Source organism: Euwallacea fornicatus, unplaced genomic scaffold, assembly GCF_040115645.1.
Source record: "Euwallacea fornicatus isolate EFF26 unplaced genomic scaffold, ASM4011564v1 scaffold_59, whole genome shotgun sequence".
Lineage (NCBI taxonomy): Eukaryota > Metazoa > Arthropoda > Insecta > Coleoptera > Curculionidae > Euwallacea > Euwallacea fornicatus.
In genome coordinates this window covers 58,969-78,624 of record NW_027096027.1, presented here as the reverse complement: position 1 = coordinate 78,624, position 19,656 = coordinate 58,969, and positions in this window count along the sequence as shown.

The following is a 19,656-nucleotide window of genomic DNA, read 5'->3' as shown; positions in this document are numbered from 1 at the left end:
TTAAAGATCTCGTCGAGCTGATTAATTTGACATTCTGTTTAAGACATTTGGTCGTCATTTGTCGAAGTTATCGAGATTCAAAATTTGAAAAGTCACAAAGTTTGTGGGTTTGAGCAGATAAAGTGCTATTTTTCTTGGAAATTCAACAAGATGCAATTATGATGTGTTTTGTAATCTTAAAGATCTTGTCGAGCTGATTAATTTGACACTCTGTTTAAGACATTTGGTCGTCATTTGTCGAAGTTATCGAGATTCATAATTTGAAAAGTCTCAAAAGTTGTGTGTTTGAGCAGATAAAGTGCTATTTTTCTTGGAAATTCAACAAGATGCAATCATGATGTGTTTTGTAATCTTAAAGATCTTGTCGAGCTGATTAATTTGACACTCTGTTTAAAACATTTGGTCGTCATTTGTCGAAGTTATCGAACTTCAAATTTAGAACAATCACACATTTTGAGTGTTTGAGCACATAAAGCATTATTTTTTTTGGAAATTCAACAAGATGCAATTATGATGTGTTTTGTCATCTTAAAGATCTGGTCGAGCTGATTGATTTGACACTCTGTTTAAAACATTTGGTCGTCATTTGTCGAAGTTATTGAGCTTCGAATTTAGAACAATAACACATTTTGAGTGTTTGAACACATAAAGCATTATTTTTTTGGAAATTCAACAAGATGCAATTATGATGTGTTTAGTCATCTTAAAGATCTCGTCGAGCTCATTAATTTGACACTCTGTTTAAAACATTTGGTCGTCATTTGTCAAAGTTATCGAACTTCAAATTTAGAACAATCACACATTTTGAGTGTTTGAGCACATAAAGCATTATTTTTTTTGGAAATTCAACAAGATGCAATTATGATGTGTTTAGTCATCTTAAAGATCTCGTCGAGCTGATTAATTTGACACTCTGTTTAAAACATTTGGTCGTCATTTGTCGAAGTTATCGAGATTCAAAATTTGAAAAGTCTCAAAAGTTGTGTGTTTGAGCAGATAAAGTGCTATTTTTCTTGGAAATTCAACAAGATGCAATCATGATGTGTTTAGTCATCTTAAAGATCTCGTCGAGCTGATTAATTTGACACTCTGTTTAAAACATTTGGTCGTCATTTGTCGAAGTTATTGAGCTTCGAATTTAGAACAATCACACATTTTGAGTGTTTGAGCACATAAAGCATTATTTTTTTGGAAATTCAACAAGATGCAATTATGATGTGTTTAGTCATCTTAAAGATCTCGTCGAGCTGATTAATTTGACACTCTGTTTAAAACATTTGGTCGTCATTTGTCGAAGTTATTGAGCTTCGAATTTAGAACAATCACACATTTTGAGTGTTTGAGCACATAAAGCATTATTTTTTTGGAAATTCAACAAGATGCAATTATGATGTGTTTAGTCATCTTAAAGATCTCGTCGAGCTGATTAATTTGACACTCTGTTTAAAACATTTGGTCGTCATTTGTCGAAGTTATTGAGCTTCGAATTTAGAACAATAACACATTTTGAGTGTTTGAACACATAAAGCATTATTTTTTTGGAAATTCAACAAGATGCAATTATGATGTGTTTAGTCATCTTAAAGATCTCGTCGAGCTGATTAATTTGACACTCTGTTTAAAACATTTGGTCGTCATTTGTCGAAGTTATTGAGCTTCGAATTTAGAACAATCACACATTTTGAGTGTTTGAGCACATAAAGCATTATTTTTTTGGAAATTCAACAAGATGCAATTATGATGTGTTTAGTCATCTTAAAGATCTCGTCGAGCTGATTAATTTGACACTCCGTTTAAAACATTTGGTCGTCATTTGTCGAAGTTATCGAACTTCAAATTTAGAACAAACACACATTTTGAGTGTTTGAGCACATAAAGCATTATTTTTTTTGGAAATTCTACAAGATGCAATTATGATGTGTTTTGTCATCTTAAAGATCTGGTCGAGCTGATTGATTTGACACTCTGTTTAAAACATTTGGTCGTCATTTGTCGAAGTTATCGAACTTCAAATTTAGAACAAACACACATTTTGAGTGTTTGAGCACATAAAGCATTATTTTTTTTGGAAATTCAACAAGATGCAATTATGATGTGTTTTGTCATCTTAAAGATCTGGTCGAGCTGATTGATTTGACACTCTGTTTAAAACATTTGGTCGTCATTTGTCGAAGTTATTGAGCTTCGAATTTAGAACAATAACACATTTTGAGTGTTTGAGCACATAAAGCATTATTTTTTTGGAAATTCAACAAGATGCAATTATGATGTGTTTTGTCATCTTAAAGATCTGGTCGAGCTGATTAATTTGACACTCTGTTTAAAACATTTGGTCGTCATTTGTCGAAGTTATTGAGCTTCGAATTTAGAACAATCACACATTTTGAGTGTTTGAGCACATAAAGCATTATTTTTTTGGAAATTCAACAAGATGCATTTATGATGTGTTTAGTCATCTTAAAGATCTCGTCGAGCTGATTAATTTGACACTCTGTTTAATACATTTGGTCGTCATTTGTCGAAGTTATTGAGCTTCGAATTTAGAACAATCACACATTTTGAGTGTTTGAGCACATAAAGCATTATTTTTTTGGAAATTCAACAAGATGCAATTATGATGTGTTTAGTCATCTTAAAGATCTCGTCGAGCTGATTAATTTGACACTCTGTTTAAAACATTTGGTCGTCATTTGTCGAAGTTATTGAGCTTCGAATTTAGAACAATCACACATTTTGAGTGTTTGAGCACATAAAGCATTATTTTTTTGGAAATTCAACAAGATGCAATTATGATGTGTTTAGTCATCTTAAAGATCTCGTCGAGCTGATTAATTTGACACTCTGTTTAAGACATTTGGTCGTCATTTGTCGAAGTTATCGAGATTCATAATTTGAAAAGTCTCAAAAGTTGTGTGTTTGAGCAGATAAAGTGCTATTTTTCTTGGAAATTCAACAAGATGCAATCATGATGTGTTTTGTCATCTTAAAGATCTCGTCGAGCTGATTAATTTGACATTCTGTTTAAGACATTTGGTCGTCATTTGTCGAAGTTATCGAGATTCAAAATTTGAAAAGTCTCAAAAGTTGTGTGTTTGAGCAGATAAAGTGCTATTTTTCTTGGAAATTCAACAAGATGCAATCATGATGTGTTTTGTCATCTTAAAGATCTCGTCGAGCTGATTAATTTGACATTCTGTTTAAGACATTTGGTCGTCATTTGTCGAAGTTATCGAGATTCAAAATTTGAAAAGTCACAAAGTTTGTGGGTTTGAGCAGATAAAGTGCTATTTTTCTTGGAAATTCAACAAGATGCAATTATGATGTGTTTTGTAATCTTAAAGATCTTGTCGAGCTGATTAATTTGACACTCTGTTTAAGATATTTGGTCGTCATTTGTCGAAGTTATCGAGATTCATAATTTGAAGTCTTAAAAGTTGTGTGTTTGAGCAGATAAAGTGCTATTTTTCTTGGAAATTCAACAAGATGCATTCATGATGTGTTTTGTCATCTTAAAGATCTCGTCGAGCTGATTAATTTGACATTCTGTTTAAGACATTTGGTCGTCATTTGTCGAAGTTATCGAGATTCAAAATTTGAAAAGTCACAAAGTTTGTGGGTTTGAGCAGATAAAGTGCTATTTTTCTTGGAAATTCAACAAGATGCAATTATGATGTGTTTTGTCATCTTAAAGATCTCGTCGAGCTGATTAATTTGACATTCTGTTTAAGACATTTGGTCGTCATTTGTCGAAGTTATCGAGATTCAAAATTTGAAAAGTCACAAAGTTTGTGGGTTTGAGCAGATATAGTGCTATTTTTCTTGGAAATTCAACAAGATGCAATCATGATGTGTTTTGTCATCTTAAAGATCTCGTCGAGCTGATTAATTTGACATTCTGTTTAAGACATTTGGTCGTCATTTGTCGAAGTTATCGAGATTCAAAATTTGAAAAGTCACAAAGTTTGTGGGTTTGAGCAGATATAGTGCTATTTTTCTTGGAAATTCAACAAGATGCAATCATGATGTGTTTTGTCATCTTAAAGATCTCGTCGAGCTGATTAATTTGACACTCTGTTTAAAACATTTGGTCGTCATTTGTCGAAGTTATTGAGCTTCGAATTTAGAACAATCACACATTTTGAGTGTTTGAGCACATAAAGCATTATTTTTTTGGAAATTCAACAAGATGCAATTATGATGTGTTTAGTCATCTTAAAGATCTCGTCGAGCTGATTAATTTGACACTCTGTTTAAAACATTTGGTCGTCATTTGTCGAAGTTATCGAGATTCAAAATTTGAAAAGTCACAAAGTTTGTGGGTTTGAGCAGATAAAGTGCTATTTTTCTTGGAAATTCAACAAGATGCAATCATGATGTGTTTTGTCATCTTAAAGATCTCGTCGAGCTGATTAATTTGACATTCTGTTTAAGACATTTGGTCGTCATTTGTCGAAGTTATTGAGCTTCGAATTTAGAACAATCACACATTTTGAGTGTTTGAGCACATAAAGCATTATTTTTTTGGAAATTCAACAAGATGCAATTATGATGTGTTTAGTCATCTTAAAGATCTCGTCGAGCTGATTAATTTGACACTCTGTTTAAGACATTTGGTCGTCATTTGTCGAAGTTATCGAGATTCAAAATTTGAAAAGTCACAAAAGTTGTTTGTTTAAGCAGATAAAGTGCTATTTTTCTTGGAAATTCAACAAGATGCAATTATGATGTGTTTTGTAATCTTAAAGATCTTGTCGAGCTGATTAATTTGACACTCTGTTGAAAACATTTGGTCGTCATTTGTCGAAGTTATCGAACTTCAAATTTAGAACAATCACACATTTTGAGTGTTTGAGCAGATAAAGCATTATTTTTCTTGGAAATTCAACAAGATGCTATCATGATGTGTTTTGTCATCTTAAAGATCTGGTCGAGCTGATTAATTTGACACTCTGTTTAAGACATTTGGTCGCCATTTGTCGAAGTTATCGAGATTCATAATTTGAAAAGTCTCAAAAGTTGTGTGTTTGAGCAGATAAAGTGCTATTTTTCTTGGAAATTCAACAAGATGCAATCATGATGTGTTTTGTCATCTTAAAGATCTTGTCGAGCTGATTAATTTGACACTCTGTTTAAGACATTTGGTCGTCATTTGTCGAAGTTATCGAGATTCATAATTTGAAAAGTCTCAAAAGTTGTGTGTTTGAGCAGATAAAGTGCTATTTTTCTTGGAAATTCAACAAGATGCAATCATGATGTGTTTTGTCATCTTAAAGATCTCGTCGAGCTGATTAATTTGACATTCTGTTTAAGACATTTGGTCGTCATTTGTCGAAGTTATCGAGATTCAAAATTTGAAAAGTCACAAAGTTTGTGGGTTTGAGCAGATAAAGTGCTATTTTTCTTGGAAATTCAACAAGATGCAATTATGATGTGTTTTGTAATCTTAAAGATCTTGTCGAGCTGATTAATTTGACACTCTGTTTAAGACATTTGGTCGTCATTTGTCGAAGTTATCGAGATTCATAATTTGAAAAGTCTCAAAAGTTGTGTGTTTGAGCAGATAAAGTGCTATTTTTCTTGGAAATTCAACAAGATGCAATCATGATGTGTTTTGTAATCTTAAAGATCTTGTCGAGCTGATTAATTTGACACTCTGTTTAAAACATTTGGTCGTCATTTGTCGAAGTTATCGAACTTCAAATTTAGAACAATCACACATTTTGAGTGTTTGAGCACATAAAGCATTATTTTTTTTGGAAATTCAACAAGATGCAATTATGATGTGTTTTGTCATCTTAAAGATCTGGTCGAGCTGATTGATTTGACACTCTGTTTAAAACATTTGGTCGTCATTTGTCGAAGTTATTGAGCTTCGAATTTAGAACAATAACACATTTTGAGTGTTTGAACACATAAAGCATTATTTTTTTGGAAATTCAACAAGATGCAATTATGATGTGTTTAGTCATCTTAAAGATCTCGTCGAGCTCATTAATTTGACACTCTGTTTAAAACATTTGGTCGTCATTTGTCAAAGTTATCGAACTTCAAATTTAGAACAATCACACATTTTGAGTGTTTGAGCACATAAAGCATTATTTTTTTTGGAAATTCAACAAGATGCAATTATGATGTGTTTAGTCATCTTAAAGATCTCGTCGAGCTGATTAATTTGACACTCTGTTTAAAACATTTGTTCGTCATTTGTCGAAGTTATCGAGATTCAAAATTTGAAAAGTCTCAAAAGTTGTGTGTTTGAGCAGATAAAGTGCTATTTTTCTTGGAAATTCAACAAGATGCAATCATGATGTGTTTAGTCATCTTAAAGATCTCGTCGAGCTGATTAATTTGACACTCTGTTTAAAACATTTGGTCGTCATTTGTCGAAGTTATTGAGCTTCGAATTTAGAACAATCACACATTTTGAGTGTTTGAGCACATAAAGCATTATTTTTTTGGAAATTCAACAAGATGCAATTATGATGTGTTTAGTCATCTTAAAGATCTCGTCGAGCTGATTAATTTGACACTCTGTTTAAAACATTTGGTCGTCATTTGTCGAAGTTATTGAGCTTCGAATTTAGAACAATCACACATTTTGAGTGTTTGAGCACATAAAGCATTATTTTTTTGGAAATTCAACAAGATGCAATTATGATGTGTTTAGTCATCTTAAAGATCTCGTCGAGCTGATTAATTTGACACTCTGTTTAAAACATTTGGTCGTCATTTGTCGAAGTTATTGAGCTTCGAATTTAGAACAATAACACATTTTGAGTGTTTGAACACATAAAGCATTATTTTTTTGGAAATTCAACAAGATGCAATTATGATGTGTTTAGTCATCTTAAAGATCTCGTCGAGCTGATTAATTTGACACTCTGTTTAAAACATTTGGTCGTCATTTGTCGAAGTTATTGAGCTTCGAATTTAGAACAATCACACATTTTGAGTGTTTGAGCACATAAAGCATTATTTTTTTGGAAATTCAACAAGATGCAATTATGATGTGTTTAGTCATCTTAAAGATCTCGTCGAGCTGATTAATTTGACACTCCGTTTAAAACATTTGGTCGTCATTTGTCGAAGTTATCGAACTTCAAATTTAGAACAAACACACATTTTGAGTGTTTGAGCACATAAAGCATTATTTTTTTTGGAAATTCTACAAGATGCAATTATGATGTGTTTTGTCATCTTAAAGATCTGGTCGAGCTGATTGATTTGACACTCTGTTTAAAACATTTGGTCGTCATTTGTCGAAGTTATCGAACTTCAAATTTAGAACAAACACACATTTTGAGTGTTTGAGCACATAAAGCATTATTTTTTTTGGAAATTCAACAAGATGCAATTATGATGTGTTTTGTCATCTTAAAGATCTGGTCGAGCTGATTGATTTGACACTCTGTTTAAAACATTTGGTCGTCATTTGTCGAAGTTATTGAGCTTCGAATTTAGAACAATAACACATTTTGAGTGTTTGAGCACATAAAGCATTATTTTTTTGGAAATTCAACAAGATGCAATTATGATGTGTTTTGTCATCTTAAAGATCTGGTCGAGCTGATTAATTTGACACTCTGTTTAAAACATTTGGTCGTCATTTGTCGAAGTTATTGAGCTTCGAATTTAGAACAATCACACATTTTGAGTGTTTGAGCACATAAAGCATTATTTTTTTGGAAATTCAACAAGATGCATTTATGATGTGTTTAGTCATCTTAAAGATCTCGTCGAGCTGATTAATTTGACACTCTGTTTAATACATTTGGTCGTCATTTGTCGAAGTTATTGAGCTTCGAATTTAGAACAATCACACATTTTGAGTGTTTGAGCACATAAAGCATTATTTTTTTGGAAATTCAACAAGATGCAATTATGATGTGTTTAGTCATCTTAAAGATCTCGTCGAGCTGATTAATTTGACACTCTGTTTAAAACATTTGGTCGTCATTTGTCGAAGTTATTGAGCTTCGAATTTAGAACAATCACACATTTTGAGTGTTTGAGCACATAAAGCATTATTTTTTTGGAAATTCAACAAGATGCAATTATGATGTGTTTAGTCATCTTAAAGATCTCGTCGAGCTGATTAATTTGACACTCTGTTTAAGACATTTGGTCGTCATTTGTCGAAGTTATCGAGATTCATAATTTGAAAAGTCTCAAAAGTTGTGTGTTTGAGCAGATAAAGTGCTATTTTTCTTGGAAATTCAACAAGATGCAATCATGATGTGTTTTGTCATCTTAAAGATCTCGTCGAGCTGATTAATTTGACATTCTGTTTAAGACATTTGGTCGTCATTTGTCGAAGTTATCGAGATTCAAAATTTGAAAAGTCTCAAAAGTTGTGTGTTTGAGCAGATAAAGTGCTATTTTTCTTGGAAATTCAACAAGATGCAATCATGATGTGTTTTGTCATCTTAAAGATCTCGTCGAGCTGATTAATTTGACATTCTGTTTAAGACATTTGGTCGTCATTTGTCGAAGTTATCGAGATTCAAAATTTGAAAAGTCACAAAGTTTGTGGGTTTGAGCAGATAAAGTGCTATTTTTCTTGGAAATTCAACAAGATGCAATTATGATGTGTTTTGTAATCTTAAAGATCTTGTCGAGCTGATTAATTTGACACTCTGTTTAAGATATTTGGTCGTCATTTGTCGAAGTTATCGAGATTCATAATTTGAAGTCTTAAAAGTTGTGTGTTTGAGCAGATAAAGTGCTATTTTTCTTGGAAATTCAACAAGATGCATTCATGATGTGTTTTGTCATCTTAAAGATCTCGTCGAGCTGATTAATTTGACATTCTGTTTAAGACATTTGGTCGTCATTTGTCGAAGTTATCGAGATTCAAAATTTGAAAAGTCACAAAGTTTGTGGGTTTGAGCAGATAAAGTGCTATTTTTCTTGGAAATTCAACAAGATGCAATTATGATGTGTTTTGTCATCTTAAAGATCTCGTCGAGCTGATTAATTTGACATTCTGTTTAAGACATTTGGTCGTCATTTGTCGAAGTTATCGAGATTCAAAATTTGAAAAGTCACAAAGTTTGTGGGTTTGAGCAGATATAGTGCTATTTTTCTTGGAAATTCAACAAGATGCAATCATGATGTGTTTTGTCATCTTAAAGATCTCGTCGAGCTGATTAATTTGACATTCTGTTTAAGACATTTGGTCGTCATTTGTCGAAGTTATCGAGATTCAAAATTTGAAAAGTCACAAAGTTTGTGGGTTTGAGCAGATATAGTGCTATTTTTCTTGGAAATTCAACAAGATGCAATCATGATGTGTTTTGTCATCTTAAAGATCTCGTCGAGCTGATTAATTTGACACTCTGTTTAAAACATTTGGTCGTCATTTGTCGAAGTTATTGAGCTTCGAATTTAGAACAATCACACATTTTGAGTGTTTGAGCACATAAAGCATTATTTTTTTGGAAATTCAACAAGATGCAATTATGATGTGTTTAGTCATCTTAAAGATCTCGTCGAGCTGATTAATTTGACACTCTGTTTAAAACATTTGGTCGTCATTTGTCGAAGTTATCGAGATTCAAAATTTGAAAAGTCACAAAGTTTGTGGGTTTGAGCAGATAAAGTGCTATTTTTCTTGGAAATTCAACAAGATGCAATCATGATGTGTTTTGTCATCTTAAAGATCTCGTCGAGCTGATTAATTTGACATTCTGTTTAAGACATTTGGTCGTCATTTGTCGAAGTTATTGAGCTTCGAATTTAGAACAATCACACATTTTGAGTGTTTGAGCACATAAAGCATTATTTTTTTGGAAATTCAACAAGATGCAATTATGATGTGTTTAGTCATCTTAAAGATCTCGTCGAGCTGATTAATTTGACACTCTGTTTAAGACATTTGGTCGTCATTTGTCGAAGTTATCGAGATTCAAAATTTGAAAAGTCACAAAAGTTGTTTGTTTAAGCAGATAAAGTGCTATTTTTCTTGGAAATTCAACAAGATGCAATTATGATGTGTTTTGTAATCTTAAAGATCTTGTCGAGCTGATTAATTTGACACTCTGTTGAAAACATTTGGTCGTCATTTGTCGAAGTTATCGAACTTCAAATTTAGAACAATCACACATTTTGAGTGTTTGAGCAGATAAAGCATTATTTTTCTTGGAAATTCAACAAGATGCTATCATGATGTGTTTTGTCATCTTAAAGATCTGGTCGAGCTGATTAATTTGACACTCTGTTTAAGACATTTGGTCGCCATTTGTCGAAGTTATCGAGATTCATAATTTGAAAAGTCTCAAAAGTTGTGTGTTTGAGCAGATAAAGTGCTATTTTTCTTGGAAATTCAACAAGATGCAATCATGATGTGTTTTGTCATCTTAAAGATCTTGTCGAGCTGATTAATTTGACACTCTGTTTAAGACATTTGGTCGTCATTTGTCGAAGTTATCGAGATTCATAATTTGAAAAGTCTCAAAAGTTGTGTGTTTGAGCAGATAAAGTGCTATTTTTCTTGGAAATTCAACAAGATGCAATCATGATGTGTTTTGTCATCTTAAAGATCTCGTCGAGCTGATTAATTTGACATTCTGTTTAAGACATTTGGTCGTCATTTGTCGAAGTTATCGAGATTCAAAATTTGAAAAGTCACAAAGTTTGTGGGTTTGAGCAGATAAAGTGCTATTTTTCTTGGAAATTCAACAAGATGCAATTATGATGTGTTTTGTAATCTTAAAGATCTTGTCGAGCTGATTAATTTGACACTCTGTTTAAGACATTTGGTCGTCATTTGTCGAAGTTATCGAGATTCATAATTTGAAGAGTCTCAAAAGTTGTGTGTTTGAGCAGATAAAGTGCTATTTTTCTTGGAAATTCAACAAGATGCAATCATGATGTGTTTTGTAATCTTAAAGATCTTGTCGAGCTGATTAATTTGACACTCTGTTTAAAACATTTGGTCGTCATTTGTCGAAGTTATCGAACTTCAAATTTAGAACAATCACACATTTTGAGTGTTTGAGCACATAAAGCATTATTTTTTTTGGAAATTCAACAAGATGCAATTATGATGTGTTTTGTCATCTTAAAGATCTGGTCGAGCTGATTGATTTGACACTCTGTTTAAAACATTTGGTCGTCATTTGTCGAAGTTATTGAGCTTCGAATTTAGAACAATAACACATTTTGAGTGTTTGAACACATAAAGCATTATTTTTTTGGAAATTCAACAAGATGCAATTATGATGTGTTTAGTCATCTTAAAGATCTCGTCGAGCTCATTAATTTGACACTCTGTTTAAAACATTTGGTCGTCATTTGTCGAAGTTATCGAACTTCAAATTTAGAACAATCACACATTTTGAGTGTTTGAGCACATAAAGCATTATTTTTTTTGGAAATTCAACAAGATGCAATTATGATGTGTTTAGTCATCTTAAAGATCTCGTCGAGATGATTAATTTGACACTCTGTTTAAAACATTTGGTCGTCATTTGTCGAAGTTATCGAGATTCAAAATTTGAAAAGTCTCAAAAGTTGTGTGTTTGAGCAGATAAAGTGCTATTTTTCTTGGAAATTCAACAAGATGCAATCATGATGTGTTTAGTCATCTTAAAGATCTCGTCGAGCTGATTAATTTGACACTCTGTTTAAAACATTTGGTCGTCATTTGTCGAAGTTATTGAGCTTCGAATTTAGAACAATCACACATTTTGAGTGTTTGAGCACATAAAGCATTATTTTTTTGGAAATTCAACAAGATGCAATTATGATGTGTTTAGTCATCTTAAAGATCTCGTCGAGCTGATTAATTTGACACTCTGTTTAAAACATTTGGTCGTCATTTGTCGAAGTTATTGAGCTTCGAATTTAGAACAATCACACATTTTGAGTGTTTGAGCACATAAAGCATTATTTTTTTGGAAATTCAACAAGATGCAATTATGATGTGTTTTGTCATCTTAAAGATCTCGTCGAGCTGATTAATTTGACATTCTGTTTAAGACATTTGGTCGTCATTTGTCGAAGTTATCGAGATTCAAAATTTGAAAAGTCACAAAGTTTGTGGGTTTGAGCAGATATAGTGCTATTTTTCTTGGAAATTCAACAAGATGCAATCATGATGTGTTTTGTCATCTTAAAGATCTCGTCGAGCTGATTAATTTGACATTCTGTTTAAGACATTTGGTCGTCATTTGTCGAAGTTATCGAGATTCAAAATTTGAAAAGTCACAAAGTTTGTGGGTTTGAGCAGATATAGTGCTATTTTTCTTGGAAATTCAACAAGATGCAATCATGATGTGTTTTGTCATCTTAAAGATCTCGTCGAGCTGATTAATTTGACACTCTGTTTAAAACATTTGGTCGTCATTTGTCGAAGTTATTGAGCTTCGAATTTAGAACAATCACACATTTTGAGTGTTTGAGCACATAAAGCATTATTTTTTTGGAAATTCAACAAGATGCAATTATGATGTGTTTAGTCATCTTAAAGATCTCGTCGAGCTGATTAATTTGACACTCTGTTTAAAACATTTGGTCGTCATTTGTCGAAGTTATCGAGATTCAAAATTTGAAAAGTCACAAAGTTTGTGGGTTTGAGCAGATAAAGTGCTATTTTTCTTGGAAATTCAACAAGATGCAATCATGATGTGTTTTGTCATCTTAAAGATCTCGTCGAGCTGATTAATTTGACATTCTGTTTAAGACATTTGGTCGTCATTTGTCGAAGTTATTGAGCTTCGAATTTAGAACAATCACACATTTTGAGTGTTTGAGCACATAAAGCATTATTTTTTTGGAAATTCAACAAGATGCAATTATGATGTGTTTAGTCATCTTAAAGATCTCGTCGAGCTGATTAATTTGACACTCTGTTTAAAACATTTGGTCGTCATTTGTCGAAGTTATCGAACTTCAAATTTAGAACAAACACACATTTTGAGTGTTTGAGCACATAAAGCATTATTTTTTTTGGAAATTCAACAAGATGCAATTATGATGTGTTTTGTCATCTTAAAGATCTGGTCGAGCTGATTGATTTGACACTCTGTTTAAAACATTTGGTCGTCATTTGTCGAAGTTATCGAACTTCAAATTTAGAACAAACACACATTTTGAGTGTTTGAGCACATAAAGCATTATTTTTTTTGGAAATTCAACAAGATGCAATTATGATGTGTTTTGTCATCTTAAAGATCTGGTCGAGCTGATTGATTTGACACTCTGTTTAAAACATTTGGTCGTCATTTGTCGAAGTTATTGAGCTTCGAATTTAGAACAATAACACATTTTGAGTGTTTGAGCACATAAAGCATTATTTTTTTGGAAATTCAACAAGATGCATTTATGATGTGTTTAGTCATCTTAAAGATCTCGTCGAGCTGATTAATTTGACACTCTGTTTAATACATTTGGTCGTCATTTGTCGAAGTTATTGAGCTTCGAATTTAGAACAATCACACATTTTGAGTGTTTGAGCACATAAAGCATTATTTTTTTGGAAATTCAACAAGATGCAATTATGATGTGTTTAGTCATCTTAAAGATCTCGTCGAGCTGATTAATTTGACACTCTGTTTAAAACATTTGGTCGTCATTTGTCGAAGTTATTGAGCTTCGAATTTAGAACAATCACACATTTTGAGTGTTTGAGCACATAAAGCATTATTTTTTTGGAAATTCAACAAGATGCAATTATGATGTGTTTAGTCATCTTAAAGATCTCGTCGAGCTGATTAATTTGACACTCTGTTTAAGACATTTGGTCGTCATTTGTCGAAGTTATCGAGATTCATAATTTGAAAAGTCTCAAAAGTTGTGTGTTTGAGCAGATAAAGTGCTATTTTTCTTGGAAATTCAACAAGATGCAATCATGATGTGTTTTGTCATCTTAAAGATATCGTCGAGCTGATTAATTTGACATTCTGTTTAAGACATTTGGTCGTCATTTGTCGAAGTTATCGAGATTCAAAATTTGAAAAGTCTCAAAAGTTGTGTGTTTGAGCAGATAAAGTGCTATTTTTCTTGGAAATTCAACAAGATGCAATCATGATGTGTTTTGTCATCTTAAAGATCTCGTCGAGCTGATTAATTTGACATTCTGTTTAAGACATTTGGTCGTCATTTGTCGAAGTTATCGAGATTCAAAATTTGAAAAGTCACAAAGTTTGTGGGTTTGAGCAGATAAAGTGCTATTTTTCTTGGAAATTCAACAAGATGCAATTATGATGTGTTTTGTAATCTTAAAGATCTTGTCGAGCTGATTAATTTGACACTCTGTTTAAGATATTTGGTCGTCATTTGTCGAAGTTATCGAGATTCATAATTTGAAGTCTTAAAAGTTGTGTGTTTGAGCAGATAAAGTGCTATTTTTCTTGGAAATTCAACAAGATGCATTCATGATGTGTTTTGTCATCTTAAAGATCTCGTCGAGCTGATTAATTTGACATTCTGTTTAAGACATTTGGTCGTCATTTGTCGAAGTTATCGAGATTCAAAATTTGAAAAGTCACAAAGTTTGTGGGTTTGAGCAGATAAAGTGCTATTTTTCTTGGAAATTCAACAAGATGCAATTATGATGTGTTTTGTCATCTTAAAGATCTCGTCGAGCTGATTAATTTGACATTCTGTTTAAGACATTTGGTCGTCATTTGTCGAAGTTATCGAGATTCAAAATTTGAAAAGTCACAAAGTTTGTGGGTTTGAGCAGATATAGTGCTATTTTTCTTGGAAATTCAACAAGATGCAATCATGATGTGTTTTGTCATCTTAAAGATCTCGTCGAGCTGATTAATTTGACATTCTGTTTAAGACATTTGGTCGTCATTTGTCGAAGTTATCGAGATTCAAAATTTGAAAAGTCACAAAGTTTGTGGGTTTGAGCAGATAAAGTGCTATTTTTCTTGGAAATTCAACAAGATGCAATCATGATGTGTTTTGTCATCTTAAAGATCTCGTCGAGCTGATTAATTTGACATTCTGTTTAAGACATTTGGTCGTCATTTGTCGAAGTTATCGAGATTCAAAATTTGAAAAGTCACAAAGTTTGTGGGTTTGAGCAGATAAAGTGCTATTTTTCTTGGAAATTCAACAAGATGCAATCATGATGTGTTTTGTCATCTTAAAGATCTCGTCGAGCTGATTAATTTGACATTCTGTTTAAGACATTTGGTCGTCATTTGTCGAAGTTATTGAGCTTCGAATTTAGAACAATAACACATTTTGAGTGTTTGAGCACATAAAGCATTATTTTTTTGGAAATTCAACAAGATGCAATTATGATGTGTTTAGTCATCTTAAAGATCTCGTCGAGCTGATTAATTTGACACTCTGTTTAAAACATTTGGTCGTCATTTGTCGAAGTTATCGAACTTCAAATTTAGAACAAACACACATTTTGAGTGTTTGAGCACATAAAGCATTATTTTTTTTGGAAATTCAACAAGATGCAATTATGATGTGTTTTGTCATCTTAAAGATCTGGTCGAGCTGATTGATTTGACACTCTGTTTAAAACATTTGGTCGTCATTTGTCGAAGTTATTGAGCTTCGAATTTAGAACAATAACACATTTTGAGTGTTTGAGCACATAAAGCATTATTTTTTTGGAAATTCAACAAGATGCAATTATGATGTGTTTAGTCATCTTAAAGATCTCGTCGAGCTGATTAATTTGACACTCTGTTTAAAACATTTGGTCGTCATTTGTCGAAGTTATCGAACTTCAAATTTAGAACAATCACACATTTTGAGTGTTTGAGCACATAAAGCATTATTTTTTTTGGAAATTCAACAAGATGCAATTATGATGTGTTTTGTCATCTTAAAGATCTGGTCGAGCTGATTAATTTGACACTCTGTTTAAAACATTTGGTCGTCATTTGTCGAAGTTATTGAGCTTCGAATTTAGAACAATCACACATTTTGAGTGTTTGAGCACATAAAGCATTATTTTTTTGGAAATTCAACAAGATGCATTTATGATGTGTTTAGTCATCTTAAAGATCTCGTCGAGCTGATTAATTTGACACTCTGTTTAAAACATTTGGTCGTCATTTGTCGAAGTTATTGAGCTTCGAATTTAGAACAATCACACATTTTGAGTGTTTGAGCACATAAAGCATTATTTTTTTGGAAATTCAACAAGATGCAATTATGATGTGTTTAGTCATCTTAAAGATCTCGTCGAGCTGATTAATTTGACACTCTGTTTAAAACATTTGGTCGTCATTTGTCGAAGTTATTGAGCTTCGAATTTAGAACAATCACACATTTTGAGTGTTTGAGCACATAAAGCATTATTTTTTTGGAAATTCAACAAGATGCAATTATGATGTGTTTAGTCATCTTAAAGATCTCGTCGAGCTGATTAATTTGACACTCTGTTTAAAACATTTGGTCGTCATTTGTCGAAGTTATCGAGATTCAAAATTTGAAAAGTCTCAAAAGTTGTGTGTTTGAGCAGATAAAGTGCTATTTTTCTTGGAAATTCAACAAGATGCAATCATGATGTGTTTTGTCATCTTAAAGATCTCGTCGAGCTGATTAATTTGACATTCTGTTTAAGACATTTGGTCGTCATTTGTCGAAGTTATCGAGATTCAAAATTTGAAAAGTCTCAAAAGTTGTGTGTTTGAGCAGATAAAGTGCTATTTTTCTTGGAAATTCAACAAGATGCAATCATGATGTGTTTTGTCATCTTAAAGATCTCGTCGAGCTGATTAATTTGACATTCTGTTTAAGACATTTGGTCGTCATTTGTCGAAGTTATCGAGATTCAAAATTTGAAAAGTCACAAAGTTTGTGGGTTTGAGCAGATAAAGTGCTATTTTTCTTGGAAATTCAACAAGATGCAATTATGATGTGTTTTGTAATCTTAAAGATCTTGTCGAGCTGATTAATTTGACACTCTGTTTAAGATATTTGGTCGTCATTTGTCGAAGTTATCGAGATTCATAATTTGAAGTCTTAAAAGTTGTGTGTTTGAGCAGATAAAGTGCTATTTTTCTTGGAAATTCAACAAGATGCATTCATGATGTGTTTTGTCATCTTAAAGATCTCGTCGAGCTGATTAATTTGACATTCTGTTTAAGACATTTGGTCGTCATTTGTCGAAGTTATCGAGATTCAAAATTTGAAAAGTCACAAAGTTTGTGGGTTTGAGCAGATAAAGTGCTATTTTTCTTGGAAATTCAACAAGATGCAATTATGATGTGTTTTGTCATCTTAAAGATCTCGTCGAGCTGATTAATTTGACATTCTGTTTAAGACATTTGGTCGTCATTTGTCGAAGTTATCGAGATTCAAAATTTGAAAAGTCACAAAGTTTGTGGGTTTGAGCAGATATAGTGCTATTTTTCTTGGAAATTCAACAAGATGCAATCATGATGTGTTTTGTCATCTTAAAGATCTCGTCGAGCTGATTAATTTGACATTCTGTTTAAGACATTTGGTCGTCATTTGTCGAAGTTATCGAGATTCAAAATTTGAAAAGTCACAAAGTTTGTGGGTTTGAGCAGATAAAGTGCTATTTTTCTTGGAAATTCAACAAGATGCAATTATGATGTGTTTTGTAATCTTAAAGATCTTGTCGAGCTGATTAATTTGACACTCTGTTTAAGACATTTGGTCGTCATTTGTCGAAGTTATCGAGATTCATAATTTGAAAAGTCTCAAAAGTTGTGTGTTTGAGCAGATAAAGTGCTATTTTTCTTGGAAATTCAACAAGATGCAATCATGATGTGTTTTGTCATCTTAAAGATCTCGTCGAGCTGATTAATTTGACATTCTGTTTAAGACATTTGGTCGTCATTTGTCGAAGTTATCGAGATTCAAAATTTGAAAAGTCACAAAGTTTGTGGGTTTGAGCAGATAAAGTGCTATTTTTCTTGGAAATTCAACAAGATGCAATTATGATGTGTTTTGTAATCTTAAAGATCTTGTCGAGCTGATTAATTTGACACTCTGTTGAAAACATTTGGTCGTCATTTGTCGAAGTTATCGAACTTCAAATTTAGAACAATCACACATTTTGAGTGTTTGAGCAGATAAAGCATTATTTTTCTTGGAAATTCAACAAGATGCTATCATGATGTGTTTTGTCATCTTAAAGATCTGGTCGAGCTGATTAATTTGACACTCTGTTTAAGACATTTGGTCGCCATTTGTCGAAGTTATCGAGATTCATAATTTGAAAAGTCTCAAAAGTTGTGTGTTTGAGCAGATAAAGTGCTATTTTTCTTGGAAATTCAACAAGATGCAATCATGATGTGTTTTGTCATCTTAAAGATCTTGTCGAGCTGATTAATTTGACACTCTGTTTAAGACATTTGGTCGCCATTTGTCGAAGTTATCGAGATTCATAATTTGAAAAGTCTCAAAAGTTGTGTGTTTGAGCAGATAAAGTGCTATTTTTCTTGGAAATTCAACAAGATGCAATCATGATGTGTTTTGTCATCTTAAAGATCTCGTCGAGCTGATTAATTTGACATTCTGTTTAAGACATTTGGTCGTCATTTGTCGAAGTTATCGAGATTCAAAATTTGAAAAGTCACAAAGTTTGTGGGTTTGAGCAGATAAAGTGCTATTTTTCTTGGAAATTCAACAAGATGCAATTATGATGTGTTTTGTCATCTTAAAGATCTCGTCGAGCTGATTAATTTGACATTCTGTTTAAGACATTTGGTCGTCATTTGTCGAAGTTATCGAGATTCAAAATTTGAAAAGTCACAAAGTTTGTGGGTTTGAGCAGATATAGTGCTATTTTTCTTGGAAATTCAACAAGATGCAATCATGATGTGTTTTGTCATCTTAAAGATCTCGTCGAGCTGATTAATTTGACATTCTGTTTAAGACATTTGGTCGTCATTTGTCGAAGTTATCGAGATTCAAAATTTGAAAAGTCACAAAGTTTGTGGGTTTGAGCAGATAAAGTGCTATTTTTCTTGGAAATTCAACAAGATGCAATCATGATGTGTTTTGTCATCTTAAAGATCTCGTCGAGCTGATTAATTTGACATTCTGTTTAAGACATTTGGTCGTCATTTGTCGAAGTTATCGAGATTCAAAATTTGAAAAGTCACAAAGTTTGTGGGTTTGAGCACATAAAGCATTATTTTTTTTGGAAATTCAACAAGATGCAATTATGATGTGTTTTGTCATCTTAAAGATCTGGTCGAGCTGATTAATTTGACACTCTGTTTAAAACATTTGGTCGTCATTTGTCGAAGTTATTGAGCTTCGAATTTAGAACAATCACACATTTTGAGTGTTTGAGCACATAAAGCATTATTTTTTTGGAAATTCAACAAGATGCAATTATGATGTGTTTAGTCATCTTAAAGATCTCGTCGAGCTGATTAATTTGACACTCTGTTTAAAACATTTGGTCGTCATTTGTCGAAGTTATTGAGCTTCGAATTTAGAACAATCACACATTTTGAGTGTTTGAGCACATAAAGCATTATTTTTTTGGAAATTCAACAAGATGCAATTATGATGTGTTTAGTCATCTTAAAGATCTCGTCGAGCTGATTAATTTGACCCTCTGTTTAAAACATTTGGTCGTCATTTGTCGAAGTTATTGAGCTTCGAATTTAGAACAATCACACATTTTGAGTGTTTGAGCACATAAAGCATTATTTTTTTGGAAATTCAACAAGATGCAATTATGATGTG